At 40.5% G+C, this 20,117-nt stretch overlaps 1 long non-coding RNA gene across 5 annotated transcripts in view; it reads right to left on the bottom strand.

Moving 5' to 3' along the window:
• LUZP1 overlaps window positions 1–20,117 on the bottom strand; it is a 101,082-nt gene that overhangs the window by 58,530 nt on the left and 22,435 nt on the right. Inside the window, exon 1 of one of the 5 annotated variants that reach the window (XR_001918823.1) lies at window positions 14,895–15,032. The exons of the other annotated variants lie outside the window; for them this stretch is intronic. This is a non-coding gene — a long non-coding RNA (leucine zipper protein 1). Of the gene's footprint in view, window positions 1–14,894; window positions 15,033–20,117 lie in introns of those variants that run through there. 5 annotated transcript variants of the gene reach the window in all.

The following is a 20,117-nucleotide window of genomic DNA, read 5'->3' on the forward strand; positions in this document are numbered from 1 at the left end:
TTCATCATTTCCACCGTATAATTGTAAGGAATTTGATTTAGGTCATACCTGAATGGTCTAGTGGCTTTCCCTACTTTCTTCAGTTTAAGTCTGAATTTAGCAATAAGGAGTTCATGGTCTGAGACACAGTCAGCTCCCAGTCTTGTTTTTGCTGACTGTATACAACTTCTCCATCTTTGGCTGTAAAGAATAAAATTAATCTGATTTCCGTATTGACCATCTGGTGATGTCCATGTGTAGAGTCTTCTCTTGTGTTGTTCGAAGAGGGTGTTTACAATAACCAGTTCGTTCTCTTGGCAAAACTCTCTTAGCCTTCACCCTGCTTCATATTATGTTATACATATATGTATATAACGTGTTATACAAAGATAATTACTAGTATAATTTGAACCTGATGACAGGATAAACACCTGATATAAATAAGACTATTAACCAATAAGGACAGCATTATTAAAAGTCCCACTTTAGCTGGAGTGTGGAAAGAGGTAAATGTCCTAAACCCCAACTAGTTTATCCTTAATAAAAAAAAGGATATGGCTTACCCATTATTAATCTTTTTATGTCTAAGTCTTGGACTTCCGTGGTGGCTCAGACAGTAAAGAATCTGCCTGCAATGTAGGAGACCGGGTTTGATCCCTGGGTTGGGCAGATCCTCTGGAGAAGGGAATGTCTATCCATTCCAGCATTCTTGCCTGCAGAATTCCATGGACAGAAGAGCCTCGTGGGCTACAGCCCATGGGGTTGCAAAGAGTAGGACATGACTGAGCAACTAACTCTTTCATGGCTTACCCATTATTAATCTTTTTATGTCTAAGTCTTATCTCTTCAACTGCCATTTTAATAACAGAAAATTAGGATGTGAACATCAATATCTTGCTATGTTTTGAGAAGAACCAACGACTTCATTACAATGCACGGAGGGTATGGGAAAGGCAGGCTCCTCTATATCCAAATAATAATCCCCTCCTTCCGGATAAGGAACAACAGTTGTCAGATCTATAAAATGGGGTGAAAAAAAGAGTCCAAATGATTTCTTCCAGCTATGAAAGCTGTAATTCTTAGGAAAGCCAATAAACACTACCAGCATATGCCTATACTGGCTCAGTGCTCCATAAGCTAAACAGCAAATACACAAGACTCTCAATAATGTTAAATAAGAGATTTATAGCAATGGTCCTAATTAATGCCATAAAGTGCATTTATCAGTGACATCATTGCAATTGGTAAGGAATGATAAATGCCTTTTTAAAGCCCGTGGGGCTTGGGTAGGAGATATGGGGAGAGGGAGAAGGAAAAGGGGAGGGAGAGGGAAGGAATCAATTAGTTAAGGAGCTACTGGGACCGCATGTTTGTTACACATGTTGTATTTTTTTAAATGTTTATTTATTTGGCTGTGGGATCTTCGTTGTGTCATTCGGCATCTTCCATTGTGGCGCACAGACTCTCTGGTTGTCTCTCTGGTTGTGTCATGTAGACTTAGTTGCATGTGGGTTCTTAATTCCCAACCAGGATTTGAGCCTGTGTCCCTTGCATTGATGGCAAGGCAGATTCTTAACCACTGGACCACCGGAGAAGCCCCTGTGGCTGTATTTTAAATAACAAACAAGATAAGAAAGTCTCATCATTAGGCTCACCATTCTCTTATTTTCAGCCCCTTAAATGTTAACAACCATTGCTTATCAAGATCCAGAACATAACGATAACAATGAGAGCTGGAATCTGCAACATATTTTTACATCAGCATAGCCTTCTTATAGTTTCAACGTTTCCCCCAATCCATCAGTCAATAAAATCCTATAACTAACTATTCAGCACCTACCAGTGATACAAATCCCACTCCATCAATCCTGCCTAAGGGAATAAGATCTCTTAAAAGTATTTTTTTCCTGGTTCATTCATTTTCTGCACGTTTCTCTATGTACCAGAATCATAACTCAATTTTATGTCTCCAAGTGATCGAGGCTCTTACAATTTCACAGAATACAAGTGCAAACAGAAGACCATAAATGTTAGCTGACTAAACAGCATACGAGTGACTGATGCGCAAGTCAGGTCTGTGAGGAGCGCCCACTGCAACAGCAGATCACAGTCTGAATTCCTTAGTCTGTTATGCCAGGCCCTAAGCATGCTGGCCATTAGCTTTCTCCTTCTCCAGACAGAGTGACCTACTCATTATTTCCTAAGGACCAATTGCTCACATTACATCTTTACTCAGACACTTCCCCTGCATGGAATTACCTCCATCTCGGTCAAAACTATTCAAGAAACAATCCAATACCACCTCTTCAGTGCAGCCCTCCCACACCCACTGCACCTTAAACCCTCCCTTCCTGAGCGCCTTCTGCCGTTTAGCACACATGCTTATATATGGTGGACGCACTGTTCTCTGATACACCACACAGGCATAATTTTTGCATGTACACCCTATTACTCCAACTACAATGTAAGTACAATGTCCAACTAAGATGTAGTATGGACTTATTGTTTCTTTGCATTTCGACCGGTACCATGTTATAAATGTAAGAGGTTTTCAATAAAGGAAAGTAGAGGGCAGTATCCTCAGGATATATCGTTAATATTAAAATCAGGCCATTATCAATGACCTAAATCCTTCAGTTATTTTATACAGTACAATTTGTATTTCTCAATGGTTTCCTATCACTTAAAATAAAAACCCTCCACAATGTGGTCATCACCTTCATCTCCCATCATATTCTTCCAGCACTCTCTCTGATCCCTCTGCTCCCTACACACTGGCTTCCCTGGCTCCTCACCAAGGTGGCTCCATCACAACCTCAGGCTCTTTGTACCCTCAGCTTCCTCTGCTTCTACCAGAAATCCCCATGGCTGCTGCCTCCTGGTAATCCTAGTCACAGTTCCAATGTCACTTCCTCCGGACGCTTTCCTGACAACCCTAGTTAAAGGTATACTCCCTTCCTCCCATTACTTCCTATTGTATCAGGCTATTTTCTTTTCCTCTATATCTATCTGAATTATCTCGATGACACAGGTCTGCTGCTTATCTCTCCCAACTAGTATATAAACTCCATGAGGGCAAGAACTTTGCCAGTCTTGTTCACCACTGTATCCCAGTGCCTAAGAAGCTACCCAGCACATAGAAAACAGTCAATAAACATTAACCGGAAAAAAAAAAAACCCAGAGTGCCCCCTCAGCTAACACTGTAGTTCTCAAGAATGTGAACACTGTTTTCTACACCTTTATCTCCCAGAGCACCTAGCAGACTGAATGCGCTAGAGTCACTCAACAAGTGACTGAGCGCACACGCCCTTCCATTTATATCTTTAAGTCACAGATCTTAAGTACTGACTATGAGCCAGGCACCAGCATTAGGGTGAGGTATCATCCTAATTTCTTACTTTCCTAATTTATCATGTTCATGACTGATATTCTGAATGATCCAATACTTGGTCATAAGCTAAAGATGACATGCATCCCCTCCCTGACACTCAGATGACCTCATTTTTTTGATCAATGAAATGTAACTTATTGCAGCTACCTGCAAGACACCATAAAAACTTAGTACAGTCATCTTAAAATCACCACCCACCCTATGGATACCAAAATTTGTCAATGCCTAAGTCTCATATAAAAAGGTGTAGCATTTTCATATAACCTAGACACATCCTCCCATATCAATTCCAGGCCACTTATAATCCCTAATACAGCATAAATGCTATGTAAATACAATGCAAAGGCTAGGTAGGTAGTTGTCTCATGCACAGCAAATTCAAGTTTTGCTTTCTAAAACTCTCAGGAAATTTTCCCCCCAAATAGTTTCCACTGTGGTAGGTTGAATCCACAGATACAGAAGGCCAATTGCAGTTATTTTCTATATCAGAGACCACATACTGTTCAATGATATGTCAATCTCTCATCTCTCATTGTTCTTCAAGAGAATCTCTCTCAAAACACAACTGTACTGTTGGAGAGAATGCAGAGAAAAGGGAATCCTTATACAGTGTTGGTGGAGATGCAAACTGGTGCGACCACTGTGGAAAGCAGTATGGAGGTTCCTTTCAAAACTAAATGACCACATGATCCAGCAACTCCACAGGCAAGAATGGAAGCAACCCAAGTACCCATCAACAGACGACTGGTTTAAGAAAATATGGTGTGTATATATCCAATGGAACATTACTTGGCCATAAAAAGAATGAAACAATGCCATTTCCAACAACATGGATATTATGCTTAGTGAAGTCAGTCAAATAAAGACAAATAATATATCATTTCTATGTAGAATCTAAAAAATAATACAACAGAAAAAAGACTCACAGATATAGAAAATAAATTTATGGTCACCAAAGGGGAAAGGGAAAGAGCGGAACAAATTCGGGGTAAGGAATTAACAAATACAAACTACTGTATATAAAAAGATAAGCAACAAAGATACACTGGATACTACAGGAAATTATATCCATTATTTTGTAACAATCTATAATGGAATATAACCTGCAAAACTACTGAATCACTATGCTATACACCTGAAATTAACACAATATTATAAATCAACTATACTTCAATTTTAAAAAAAACTATGAGACATCCTTGAGAAATGTGGAGATAATTGAACTTGGACTGATATTACACATTAGAAACATAATTTTTTTAGGTGTAATAATGGTATGGTGACTATGGAGTGAAGTGTCCTTATTTTAGGGAGTTACACATCTGCAGTTATCAGATAATTAAGCAAAAAATGGATATATATACAGATTTGCAGCTACTTAGGTATAATAAAGCCAACAGCTAATTAATGAATCCAAGTAAAACATACGAGCATTACTTAGACTACCGTATTAGCTTTTCTTTTGCATGTATGTCGTTTTACTTGTCTCTCTCTTTTTGGCTGTGCTGGGTCGTCGCTGCTGTGTGGGTTGTTCCCCAGCTGCAGCGAGCAAGGGCCACTCCTCGCTGCGGTGCGCAGGGCTTCTCAGGGCGGTGGCTTCTCTTGCTGCAAAGCGTGGGCTCCAGGGCGCTTGGGCTTCAGCAGCCGCAGCTCCCAGGCTCCAGAGCACAGGCTCAGCGGCTGTGGGGCACGGGCTTAGTTGCTCCGCAGCATGTAGGATCTTCCCGGACCAGGGATGGAACCCACGTCTCCTGCATTAGCAGGCCGACTCTTCACTACTGAGCCACCGGAGAAGCCTAGCTTTTCTATAAGTTTGAGATTTTTTCCTAAGAAATTGATGGGGAAAAAAATGTTTCTCTTAAAATATTAATATGTGCATTTCTCTAAGCTATAACTACTGGCTGGTTTTCAATACAAGCTTTAACATATAATTGGTCCAGAGAGTACCACAGGATTCACGACCATTAAAATACAAGAAGTGATGACAAAAGAGGTCAGGGAAAGGAAAAACTACCCTAAGCAAAGGCAATTTCTAGTCTAGACTAGACCAGTCCCTTCTTCTTAAGCAGCCGTGGAAGAAAAAAGGTATTTTGAAATCCTGTTTCTAGAAGGCAGTTGTTCAGCACAATGCATGCAAACCCAATCTTTCAGCCTCACTCTCCCAGACATAGTCTATGATGGGAAATTAAACCACAGAACCACAAGAACAATATATACAAATAGGGCTTTCTAAATAAGCTCATGAGAATTTTGAAAATACAATTTGATCTTTATCGCTGTTGTTAATTAAGCAGATATTAAGAACTATAATCACAACCACCATAGTAATAACTGATTCAGGGAATTCCCTGGTAGTTCAGTGGTTAGGACTCAGTGCTTTCACTGTTGTGACCCAGGTTCAATCCCTGTTCAAGGAACTAAAATAAGATAGCACAGCCAAACGGCACAGACAAATGACAACAATGAAAACAAAAACACTGATTCAGGCAATCCTCAGCAGTGGATCCTAAAACTATTTGGTAGAAGAAAAGATATTCACATTGTCTCAAAGTCACCCCACAGATTACTTACAAAGGGGATTAAGTAGGTCCCTTTACAATGATGAGATCACACTTATCGTCAACAATAGTGGGACAGACTAATATCATGTGCCTCCCAATATGACACAAGCGGAAGTGGACAGCATCATCCATGTAATATTTCTCACCAAAAATGTTTACCCTGAATTTAAGCATGAGAAAACAATAAGAAAAATCCAATTTACAGGACACTATAACCAGCCCTGACTCTTAAAAAGAAAACTATTGTTAAAGCCATATACAGGGGAAAAAAAAAAAAGAGTGGGGCTGTTCTAAATAAAGGGTCTTCAAACCAAAGTTTTATTGGAGAACGAGCATACCCATTGATTTACACGTTTGTCTATGGCTGTTTTTCTCTTGCAAAAGACAATATGATCCCCAAAGTAAAAAATACTTAATCACTAAAAAATTTAAAATTTTAAACAAATTAAAAAAAATATCTTACCATCTGGTCCTTTACAGAAGTTTGCTAATCTGCTCTAGACTAAGAGACACAACAATAAATGTAACAAGAAATTCTTAAAGTGAATTCTGAAGGGGAGGGAAAGCTACAAAGAACATTTATGGACCAAAGGAGAGATCTGATCATGAACTAATTATTATCAGACATTGCTGAATGTTGAATGCAGAAGTATCTTGGTGTTGTAAGTCATGATGTACTTGTTTTCAAGTGTTTCAGAAAAAAGCAAATAAAGCAAATGTTAACAAAATATTAACTGTGAGTCTGAGTTAGTAGTTCTCAAACTTGATTATCTCAGGACTCATTTACTCTTAAAGACTGCCAAAGTCCCCAAAAGACTTTTGTTCATATGAGTTATATCTACATACACTTGCTGTCTAAGAAATGAAAACAGAGACAGTGTTTAAACATGTGTCAATTTTAAAGTAACAACAAGCTCATTCATTCTATCGAAACACAAATAAGATATTTTTATGAAAAGTAGCTACACTTTTCAAAAACAAAAAACTTAGTAAAGGTTACATTGGCTTTTATACTTTTGCAAATTTCTTTGACTGTCTGTTCCATTCTCATCTGCTTCTGCATTCAAGCCTTAAAGTATTTTAAGTATATGAAGAAAATCCAATTTCACAAAATATGTACCCGAAAATTGAGTATTTTAAGTCTTTTAAGATGATTAGAGATAATTCTTCTTTGATAACACGACTTCACAAGTGGTAGTTTCTTACACATTAGTTGCAGTGTGGAATCTGAAGCCAAATGTATCCACTATTCATACTGTGTTACATTAAAATCCATTGGCCTATCTTGCAGTTTGAATGGATCTTTTACCCAGGCATGATCTTAAAAAGCCATGCACTGATCATTTGGAAAATACTGGTTCACTAAGTTGACAGATATGCAGATCTCTTGACACATTTCATCGTACAACATCAAAAAAAAAACCACTTTTGTTATTATCACCATCAATCTCATCAGAAAAGACTTGAACACTGGACTCCTCTGGTGGTCCAATAGTTGCAAACCCACCTTCTAGTGCAGGGGACACAGGCCCCATCCCTGGTCTGGGAAGATTCCACATCCTGCAGGGCAGCTAAGCCCATGTGCCACAACTGAGGCCGCATGCCACAACTGCTGAAGCCCATGCACCCGAGAGCCTGTGTCCCGCAACGAGAGAAGCCACCTCCCTGAGAAGCCTGCACACTGCTCCTAGAGAGTAGCCCACACTCAGTGCAACTGGAGAAAGCCCACTCACAGCGACAGAGGGCCGAAGGAAAGAAAGGACTAAGTGCTGGGGAGCTGCCAAGCTCACCATGGCAAATAAGTTACCCCAATTCTAATTTTTCCTTCAAAGTTCTAATCTTATCATTGACAACAGATACTGTCAGTTATTTTCCTTGAAGTAACAAGCATCATTTCATTCATTCCCAAGAAAATGTCTGCCACATACCCAAATCTGAATAACCAGTTAATCTGTCAATCATTATTTCAAGTAAAAACGATGTTTCATGAAAAAAGAGGTTAGTTTAGCTTGCAACTCAAACACTCATACTAGTATTTTTTCTCAAATAATCACACTATCTTGATATGCAAGGAAGTACTTCTCATTTCATCACATAGAATATTAAAAAGATGTTTACTCAAAGTTCAAGATTAATCATTTTTACTGCTTCATCAAGGATATTCTTAAGTGAAATCAGCATTTTTGTTTTACAGCAAGTATGTTACAAACACAATTATTACTGTTACAATTTGATACCACTACATTGATTTGTGCTGATACACAAGCAGCTTTATCCACCACTGACTGCTTCTGCATCATCAGCACAAATGTCACCACAGTGAAAAATGCAAATTATATCTTAGTATTATGAAAATAGTTTGATTTTGCAAATCCCCTTAAAGGGTCTTGGGTACCTCCTGACAACCTGTGAATAACCCTTCCAGAACCACCAATGTAGGTGGAAAGATATATGAGTACTCATAATACTAACTACCCAGCTGAATGCAGAGTTCCAGACAATAGCAAGAAGAGATAAGAAAACCTTCTTAAGTGAACAATACAGAGGAAAACAATAGAATGGGAAAGACTAGAGATCTCCTCAAGAAAATTAGAGATATCAAGGAAATATTTCATGCAAGGATGGGCATGATTAAAAACAGAAACACTAAGGACCTAACAGAAGAGATTAAGAGGTTGCAAGAATATAAAGAACATTAAAAAAAAAATGGTCTTAATGACCTGGATAACCATGATGGTGTGGTCACTAACCTAGAGCCAGACATCCTGGAGTGTGAACTCAAGTGGGCCTTAGGAAGCATTACTATGAACAAAGCTAGTGGAGGTGATGAATTGCAGCTGAGCTATTTCAAATCCTAAAAGATGATCCTGTTGCTGCACTCATTATGTTGGCAAATTTGGAAAACTCAGGATTGGCCACAACCCTTGAAAAGATCAGTTTTCATACCAATCCCAAAGAAGGGTAATGCCAAAGAATGTTCAAACTACCATACAATTGTATACTTATTTCACATGCTAGCAAGGTAATGCTCAAAATCCTTTAAGCTAGACTTCAACAGTACATGAACCGAGAACTTTACAGATGTGAAAGAAGGATTCAGAAAACGCAGAGGAAAGAATCAGAGATCATATTGCCAACATTCACCGGATCACAGAGAGAGCAAGGGAATTCCAGAAAAATATCTACTTCTGCTTCATGGATTACACTAAAGCCTTTGACTGTGTGGATTACATTAGAAAATTCTTAAAGTGATGGGAATACCAGACCACCTTACCTGTCTCCTGAGAAACCTGTATGCAGGTCAAGAAGCAACAGTTAGAACCAGATAAGGAATAATCTTATGTAAAAGTCACAAGAGACTGGGTCAAAATTGGGAAAGCAGCATGTCAAGGCTGTATACTATCATCCTGCTTATTTAACTTAAAGGCAGAGCATATCATATGAAATGCCAGGCTGGACAAATCACAAGCTGGAATCAAGAATGCCAGGAGAACCTCAGATATGCAGATGATACCACTCTAATGCCAGAAAGCAAAGAGGAACTAAAAAGTCTCTTGACGAGGGTGAAAGAAGAGAGTGAAAAAACTGGCTTAAAACTCAACATTCAAAACGAAGATGGGGCTTCCCTGATGGCTCAGTGGTAAAGAATCTGTCTGCTAACGCAGGAGACACAGGTCCAACCCCTGATCTGGGAAGATCCCATATGCCACAACCATTACGCCTGTGCTCTAGAGCCCGGGAGCCGAAACTACAAGAGAAGGCACTGCAATGGAAGCCCACTCACTACAACTAGAGAAAAGTCCGTGCAGCAACAGGATGACCCAGCACAGCCAAAATGAATGAGCGAAATGCAAAAAACAGAAACAAAATGAAGATCATGGCATCTGGTCCCATCAACTCATGGCAAACAGAAGGGCGGAAAGAGGCAGCAGGGGCAGATTTTATTGTCTTGGGCTTCAAAATCACTGCAGAGGGTGACTGCAGCCATAAAATGAAAAGACCCTTGCCCCCTGGAAGAAAAGCCATGGCAAACCTACACAGTGTATTAAAAAGCAGAGACATCACTTTACTGACAAAGGTCTGTATATTCAAAGCTATGGTTTTTCCAGCAGTCATGATTAAAGATCAGAACTATGCTTCAATGTACATCTGAAAGGTAACAAATATGCCAGTTCTATTTGATACTACAAATTATTTGGGTTCCCCTGGTGTCTCAGACGGTAAAGAATTGGCCTGCATTGCAGGAGACCAGGTTTCAATCCCTGGGTCAGAAAGATCCAAATTAATTAGGAATCAGAATTCGAAGGCAAATTATTGTAGCCCTTAGCTGAAATACTAACAAATTTCTGATACTACATCTCAACTAAATTCCAATTTAATTATCCATGACAAAGTAGTATACTAGAAACAGTAGTGAACTGGAGTCCAGGACACCTCAATTCTCATCTCAATTCTGCCACTAATTAGTCAAACATCCTGAGCCAGGAGCATAGTAAACACCCAGCAAATGGGATGTTAAATCCATAAACCTAACTTTTTTGAACCTCTAATTCATTTGTAATAGAGAACACTGGATTAAAAAATCTCTGAAGGTCTCTTTTAAGCTATAAATTCTTTAACAAAACCTAGGTTTATTAATACGACTGGAGGTTGTCAGAATTAATTATGACTAATTTTAAAGAGAGGGTCCTTGATCAAAGAGAAAAAATGTTTTCCAGCAAAAGTAACAACATGAAGAAGAGTTATGTGTTAACAAATGAGAGAGAGGGAGATCGAGACAGTGGGAGAGGGCAACGTGGGGCTCACCTCCCCCCATGAAAACATGAAGAATACACCTGTGGAGCAAGCCTCACTGAAAACACACTGGTTAACTGGCAGAAAGCAACTATTACCACAATAAAGAGCGAAGCGATAAACATGAAGATATAAAATATGACATTAAAAACATAAAACACAGGAAAGGGATGTACAAACCTGTACATCTTTTTAAGAACAAGTGAGATGGAATATAGTTTGACTTACAATGCATGTGCCCCCAAGGACCTTATCAACTCAAACAACTTTAATGGTGACCTTAATCCAGTTCAGTTCAGGTGCTCAGTTGTGTCTGACTCTTCGTGACCCCATAAACCACAGCACGCCAGGCCTCCCTGCCCATAACCAACTCCCAGAGTTCACTGAAACCCATGTCCATTGAGTCGGTGATGCCATCCAACCATCTCATCCTCTGTCATCCCCTTCTCCTCCTGCCCTCAATCTTTCCCAACATCAGGGTCTCTTCAAATGAGTCAGCTTTTCGCATCAGGTGGCCAAAGTATTGGAAGTTTCAGCTTCAGCATCAGTCCTTCCAATGAGTATTCAGGACTGATTAATAACTACCATCTAATCCAAACCACTTTACAGATATTATCTGGGTGTGGTAATGCCAAGACTGAAACCCTGTTTCCCCAGTTCCCAGTCAAATGCCATCCTTCCTGTAACCCAAGGCTCCTGGAACTACCTAACTGCAGGGCTACCTGCAGTAGCAACCACTTCAACCAACACGTGCTCTTCCAGGACCTCTAGTTCCACTAGATCATATGTAGTATGAGATGGGCAAAGAATTCTAGGCAAATAAATCCAAAAACTCCCAGAGGATACTTGCAAATATGATACGACACTAGTACCCAAAGTTTAGAGAGAACTCTTATAATTCAACAATTAAAAGGCGACAAACTCAAACAGGCACAGGATGGGCACAGGCGTGCCTCCAAAGCAGACACACCAATGGCCAACAAACCATGAAAAGATGCTCCACAGCTCCAGTCACCAGGGAAACGCAAATCACAGTCACGACGGACGCCACTTCACACCCACTGATACGGCCATAAGCAATCGACAAGGAGGACAAGAACAAGTCTGGCGAGAACGTGGAGACACTGGAAGCCTCGTGCATTACCGGTGGGAATGCAAAATGGTGCAGGTGCCGTGGAAACAGACGCGGAGCCCTGCAGAAAGTCGACTGCTGGCACCGTACGATCCAGCAATTCTACACTAGGCGCCCACTGAAGAGAAAAGACAACTTACTTAACTCTCAGAGCCGAGAGTTACAGCAATCCAAATGTCTACTAGCCGATGAACAGATCAACAAAATGTGGTACATGATACAACAGGATACCACTCAGCCCTAAAAATGAAGGAAGTGCTGATACGAGCTGTAATGCAGATGAGCCTTGAAAACACTGTGAAAAGAAGCCTGACAAACAAAGCCTACAGACTGCATGTTTTCATTTGTGTGGCATGTCCAGAATAGGTAAATCCATAAAGATATTATAAAGTACATTATGGCTGCCAGAGACTGGAGGCAGAAAAGAGTGGACAGTGACTGCTAATGGGCATGGGGCTTCTTTTTGCAGTGATGGAAATATTCTGAAATTAGATAGTGATGATGACTGCACAAACTCTGTAAATATACTTTTTTTAGAAAAGTGAATTGCATGCCTTCAAATGGTGAATTTTATGGTATGTGAATCAAATCAATATATGTTTTTATTTGTTTTGTTTTAAAACACACAGAGAGACATCAAAGTGAAATCTCCACTCATCCCCTCTCGGGTTGTGAAAAGAAGAATACCAACACAAAGTTAACGCATCAGCCTCAGCAGTTATTGAGCAAGGCATGTGTTGTAAAAGTGGGAATTCAGGGGTTTCCCTGGTGGGTCAGTGGTAAAGAATCTGCCCACCAATGCAGAGACTGGAGTTCGATCCCTGATCCAGAAAGATTCCAGATGCCACAGAGCAACTCAGCCCACTGGCCACAACTACTGAGCCTCTGCACTAGAGCCCAAGAACCACAGCTCTTGAGCCTACTTGTCACAACTACTGAAGCTCGGTGACCTCAAGCCTGTGCTCCGCAACAGAAGAAGCCGTTGCAACGGGAAGCCTGAGCAACACAAGGAAGACCAGCCCCACTCACGGCAACAACAAAGACCCAGCACAGCCAAAAATAAATACATTTTTTAAATCATTTTTTTTAAAGGTGGGAATTCAGAAATATTCTGTTCTCAGGATATTCGTAAGACTGTAAGTATACAAAGGTAAGCAAATAATTACAACACAACAGGATACAACCACAACAAAAGGTGAAAAAAGTACAGAAGATGATTATGGAGTCAAGAAAGATTTCATAGAAGACTAAACTAGATAACTAGATTATCTCCAGACAGATAATGGAAGCAAAAATTTTATATATATATCAGTCCAAGCTGTGTCATAAAGGCATTTAAAAGCGGGGCAAATCATTTCTCTGGAGTGATTCAAAAGAGTTTCATGGTGAAATTTAATGGTCTCTGAAAATGAGTAGAATATGATTATGTATAAAAGAGAAGGGACTGGACTTTGAGACAAACCGAGGAAACAATGAATCAAGGGCAAAATACAACTAGGTGCTCATGTTGGTATGGCCTGGGCATTTTAATTTGTTTCTTCCAAAGAAATACTGCCTATAGTAAGTATTTCAGTTGTTTCTTGCACATGTAAAATCTATGTCAGCTATCTATCTTTCTGTCCTCATTTAATCTTTACAACAAACTTGAACTAAGTCTTAATGATTTCAAAGAGGAACTCAACTTCAGAAAGTTAGTAACAGCTCACAATACTATACCTATGCATTCTGTTCAGTGTCATAAATTCATTCTCTCAATTAATCCTGAAAACAACCCTAAGGGGACTTCCGTGGTGGTCCAGTGGTTAAGACTCCACACTCCAATGCAGGGGAGCCAGGTCTGATCTCTGGTCAGGGAATTCGATCCCAGCTGCTGCAACTCTAAAGATCTTGCACGCCGCAATAAACATGGAAGACACCATGTGCCGCAACTAAGACCCCGTGCAGCCAAAAAAAACCCCCAGGACCACGTATTACCAGTACTTCTGTTTTGTATATAAGAAAACTAAGATTCGAGGAGTTAAAGCAATTTGCCTGGAGTAGCACTGGTAATAGAAAGGCAGGACTGGGGATTAAGTCCAGGCCTGCTTGATCCTGAAGCTTTTTTTTTTTCTAGATATATTGCTTCATCTATGCATGTATGCATGCCAAGTCACTTCAGTCATGTCTAACTCTTTGCAACCCTATGGACTGCAGCCTGCCAGGCTCCTCTGTCCACGGAGTTCTCCAGGCAAGAACACTGGAGTGGGTTGCCATGCCCTTCTCCAAGGGGATCTTCCCAATACACAGATCATCTGCTTCATCTATCCTTAATCATTATTCCGTCTAATTCAATATGCTTCAACGTTTATACTCTATTTCCAGTGACTAGGAGTAGTGGTCTCTTATATGAACAAGCACAACATACATCTGCTGAAGGCACTGTTTCTCTGTATTCAGTTCAGTTCAGTCGCTCAGTCGTGTCCGACTCTTTGAGACCCCATGAATCGCAGCACGCCAGGCCTCCCTGTCCATCACCAACTCCCAGAGTTCACTCAAACTCATGCCCATCGAGTCGGTGATGCCATCCAGCCATCTGATCCTCTGTCATCCCCTTCTCCTCCCGCCTCCAATTTTTGTATTATACCTAAGTAAAGGTTAACAGGAGAAATCCTAGCCAGGAGACACCACCAAACAAGGTGACGTCTCGAAAATTCTTTTCTCTTCAGATTTTTCCAAGAGGTAGGAAAGAGCCTCCAAAGCTACAGCAGACTACAGCAGACCCCTGAGTGAGAGATGCAAAGAAATCTTTTCATCAAAAAGATGGAAAGGGCAAGCCTGACCATGATCTGGTTACAGCAATGCAGAGAGGATGTGGTACACACTGCCGCAAAATCAGGGGCTGACAGCTGAGAGATAACAAAGCTGTGTAAGGGGCGGGGAGGGAAACAGAGACGCACTGAAGAGTTAGACCAGAGCAGGAGACTGACACAGACGGAAGAGCGCGACGCGGTACCAAGCCGAAGCAGTGCAAGAGTTAAGCCCGTGACAGCAGCTCACCACAGCCGAGGGCTCCTGCTGGCGACTCCCACTCATTCCACCTTGCTTTCCCACAGAAAAGGTAGGCTGTTTCCTCAGCTTGCAGCAAATCGGATGCAGTTCTCAGCTTGCTAGATGGCTAGCCTAGGACAGAGGAATGACGCAGCAACATCCCCCTCAGCTCCCTGCTAACAGCAGGAAGAGAACCAAGGCCCAGAAGAAGAAAGGGTAGCTGGGAATGGCTTTCTTTCCCATTCCGAACACCTCAGGTTTGTCCTACCTACATAAAAGAGGCGACTATTAGGACACTCATTTCAAACCAATTTTTTGGTCAAATATACTTTTAAATTTTATTCCATTTAATTTTGTTATCATATTCTTACAAAAGTTTCTTCATGCATTTATTTGTAAAACAGGACTAAATATGCTTGACTCTGTATGTTTACCCCTTTCATAGGAATGTGTGAAGGAAACATTATTTAAAGTACTTGGAAAAGTTAAAAGCATAATATAATAACAATAACTAGCATTTATTGTATGTCTACTTAGTGTCAGTCTAAGCCCTTCACGTGAAGGGCTTAGACTTCCTTTATTTCTCACAACAATGTCACAAGGCAGATAACATTAACCTCATTTTTTAGATGAGTAAACTGAGGCACAAGGAGATGGAGTTCTTTTCCAAGTTTATGCAAATATAATATGGCAGAACTACAAACCGAGGTGTACTGGTTAACAACTGTGAGTATATATTTCTATACTAATGTAATATGTAATGGAAAATATGTTAGAATATTATAACACATGGCTTAAGGAAGCAACTCAATGACCTAGTCAAATATGCAACAAATATCTCAATTCTACCTTGTTCCCAGCACCATATGCCATCGTCTGTAGCATTATAAAATTAACATGTAACAGAGACAGCTATGCAGGACACAGGAGCTGGTCACAGATAACATGTCACTCTGAAGAAGAGCACAGACAAGTTACTTAACTGTGCCTCAAGGTCCTCGCGTATAAGACAGCTGTAATACCTACCACAAGCAATTCATGCTACACTGTATTTCTTACATGTCAAACAACATATTGCAAAACTCCCCAAATTAAATGGTAGTATCTTCTTAGATATTAATTACTTCAGCTTCTCATTTGACAAATCTGAAGTCCAAACTATAACTTGCTCAAGTTTGTAGAGCTAGATTACGACAAAGACTCAGCCAAAACCTCCAGACCCAGTCCAAAGTTCTTTATCATCTCTCTGGGCTAAATAATTCCATTTCCTGTCAGGAAAAGGTGATAAACATCAGAGAACAGAGAATGACTCAAAACCTCTAAGGGTAAAAAAACACAAACAAACAGGATGCAAGGCTTCAATGTTCATTTAATATAGCAAAAACAAACAAAAAAAAAAAGTGGCATTACTCAGTACTGTTTCCTTCCCAAAAAAAATCATATTATCTCAAAAAATTTACTCTATTTGTGTTCAGTTCAGTTCAGTAACTCAGTCGTGTCTGACTCTTTGTGACCCCATGAACTGTAGCATGCCAGGCCTCCCTGTCCATCACCAACTCCCAGATGTGTCCAAACTCATGTCCATCGAGTTGGTGATGCCATCCAGCCATCTCATCCTCTGTTGCCCCCTTCTCCTCCTCCTCCCAATCCCTCCCAGCATCAGAGTCTTTTCCAACGAGTCAACTCTTCGCATGAGGTGGCCAAAGTACTGGAATTTCAGCTTTAGCATCAGTCCTTCCAATAACACCCAGGACTGATCTCCTTTAGAATGGACTGGTTGGATCTCCTTGCAGTCCAAGGGACTCTCAAGAGTCTTTTCCAACACCACAGTTCAAAACATCAATTCTTCAGCATTCAGCTTTCTTCACAGTCCAACTCTCATATCCATACATGACCACTGGAAAAACCATAGCCTTGACTAGACGGACCTTTGTTGGCAAAGTAATGTCCCTGCTTTTGAATATGCTATCTAGGTTGATCATAACTTTCCTTCCACGGAGTAAGCGTCTTTTAATTTCATGGCTGCAATCATCTACAGTGATTTTGGATCCCAAAAAATTAAAGTCTGACACTGTTTCCACTGTTTCCCCATCTATTTGCCATGAAGTGATGGGACCAGATGCCATGATCTTCGTTTTCTGAATGGTGAGCTTTAAGCCAACTTTATCACTCTTCTCTTTCACTTTCATCAAGAGGCTTTTTAGTTCCTCTTCACTTTCTGCCATAAGGGTGGTGTCATCTGCATATCTGAGGTTATGGATATTTCCTCCCGGCAATCTTGATTCCAGCTTGTGCTTCCTCCAGCCCAGCATTTCTCATGATGTACTCTGCATAGAAGTTAAATAAGCAAGGTGACAATATACAGCCTTGACGTACTCCTTTTCCTATTTGGAACCAGTCTGTTGTTCCATGTCCAGTTCTAACTGTGTTAGGCTAACCCATAGGTACTCAGGTTAGTCCTTCCCAGCTGTTTCTGCAACTTTCTGAAACTGTCTTGGCAAAGTCAGGTCAAAATCCTAATAAGCTCCGGAGAACAGCACAGTGTTACTATAGCAAATGCTCCTGGAAATTTTAGTAAGCAGGGCTTAGAAACTCTACTGACATTCTCAGTATAGTTATTTTTGCTGTGATAGAAGCCAATCTGTTTTTCTAGAAATACCTTTTCATGAAAATCATTCTCAAGAAAGAAAGAAGACAAAATTTTTCTCATTCATTCCATTAATTTTCATTCAATTTTCCCAAATTTTCTGGAGCATTTCAAATCTCACATGAGTTTACCAGAGAACTCAATTCATACCACTCTTTCAAAAAGTCTGCTCTAAAAGAGATATGTTTGTTCTGGCATTATAGTATAACCAGAGTTAAGACTAGAATCCATTTTACATGCAAGCAGAATCAGGGAAAGAGAAAGAGACAGGATGACTGGCAAGTCAAATCAATTATTTATTTAAAAGTCCACGAGGCACAGAGCTCTGTAAGCTGCACAGTGCCAATCTGCTCCACCTCTTCTCTTCTAGTCAGTAGAGGCTACAAGATGAACAACAGAGTCCTCAACAACCGGCCAAGTTTTGAGTAAAACTGCCCTACCAGGCTCGATGGGGTCAAACACAGTTTTTTAACTCCGAATCAAGTAACAGAGGTTCAAGGAGGAAGATGATCAGTATCTTAAATACTGCAGAGAGATTAAGGATCAAGAGATTAAGGTTATGAAAATGCCTGAATACAAGGACATGGATCTTCTGAAAGGGTCTTTACAATAAAATGTTAGGGACAGAAACAAGACAGGAAAGATGTTAAAGAATAAGCCAATGAGCATAAAAGAAAAAGCTGCATACAAAATGCCCCCTTTTTAAAGATGTTTCAGAGTGAAAGAAAAAAAATCCCAATAACTCTAAGAGACAGACAGGCAAAGAGATTTTTCTTTGTTTTAGGATAGCAAAGACCTCAGTGTATTTATAATCTGAAAGGAAAGACTCAATAAAGAGTGGAGCCAGACTTCCCTGGTGGTCCAGAGGTTAAGAATCCAACTGCCAATGCCGAGGACACGGGATTGATCCCTGGTCTGGGAAGATTCCACATGCCACAGGGCAAGTACACCATGGGCCACAACTACTGAGCCCACACCTGCCCGGGAGCCCATGCTCCACAGGAGAAGCCTCTGCCGTGGGAAGGCCACACACCACAATGAAGAGGAGCACCCACGAACAGCTAGAGGAAGCCCAAGGGCAGCAAAGACTCAGAAAAAACATGTGTTTGTTTGTTTGTTTTTAAATAGGGAAGCTAAAAATACAAAAGAGAGTAAGTGCTAAGAGGGAGGTACTGAACAAAGTGGACCCTAGGGACTGGAATGGAGGGGACAAGCGACTCATGCCAACCCTAAAAGTTACCAGACAGATGCAGCGAAAATGGAGAGGGCAGCCAGTAGGGGCTTTGAAAACTCAAAAGCCACAAGTAACGGGCAAACAATGGTCTGGAAGTGACAGTGAAGAACCAGAAATACGTCTATTAACCTATCCCCGTATTCAGTCAGCAAAAATAGGAGTAACTCTTCTCATCAGAGAGAAGAGTTTTCAGTTATGGGTTAGGAGATGGAGAAACACTGGGAGAAAAGATTAAGAGCCTAGGACTCAGCTCACATTTGTGCACAGGTTTTACCAGACCCAGAAGCAGCAGCCCGTAAAGGAACACCAGAAATGAGGTGGAAATGGATAGCACTTAGACGTATAATGTTGAGGAGACAGTAAAAATAGAATTCTGAAGTAATTATCAATGGCAAACATGAAGAAGAGCAAGCTAAAGAATTTTATGGCTGCAGCTGATAGAGGAATGAAGAGAGGAACAGACCAAAAAAGAGCTGAGGATCACCAACAGTGTGTCTCCGGCACTAACTACACTTCCAAGTAGAATGATCTTCAGCCCCAATTTCCCAGAAGCTGGACCCTGAAACTTCCTTTTATTTCATTTGCCAAGATTAGCAATTTGCTGAACGGTCTCAAAAGTTTGGGGTTTTTTTGTTTTCTGAATTGAACATTTGTTCTTAATAAGGATTTGCTAAGCACTCTACAAAAGGATCTGAGGAACATCATCCAAAATATAAGTGAGTATGATTGACCAGAACTAGAGCTACAGACCCTATTTGGTCTTTTAAGCTGACTCCACCCCACCCCACCTGCACAGACAGGATGGAAAAGGGTAGATAACAACAGTTAAATCTGGGGAGCACTTCACTAATCTGAACTACCACCTAATCAATTATCTCAACCAACCCACACTTTATTTTTATTCTTAAGAGGTCTAATTCAAGAACAGAACAGTATAAAGAACACAAAATACCGAAATCAGATTGATTATATTCCTCATAGCCAAAGACGGAGAAGCTCTATACTGTCAGCAAAACCGAGACGGGGAGCTGACTGTGGCTCAGATCATGAACTCCTTATTGTCAAATTCAGACTTAAACTGAAGAAAGTAGGGAAAACCACTAAACCATTCAGGTATGACCTAAAAATCAAATCCCTTATGATTACAGAGTGGAAGTGACAAATAGATTCAAGGGATTAGATCTAATAGAGTGCCTGAAGAACTATGGATGGAGGTTCGTGACATTGTACAGGAGGCAGGGATCAAGACCATCCCCAAGACAAAGAAATGCAAAAAGGCAAAATGGTTGTCTGCGGAGGCCTTACAAATAGCTGTGAATAGAAGAATCTGAATGCAGAGTTCCAAAGAATA

The sequence above is a fragment of the Capra hircus genome, chromosome 2 (genome assembly GCF_001704415.2).
Source record: "Capra hircus breed San Clemente chromosome 2, ASM170441v1, whole genome shotgun sequence".
Lineage (NCBI taxonomy): Eukaryota > Metazoa > Chordata > Mammalia > Artiodactyla > Bovidae > Capra > Capra hircus.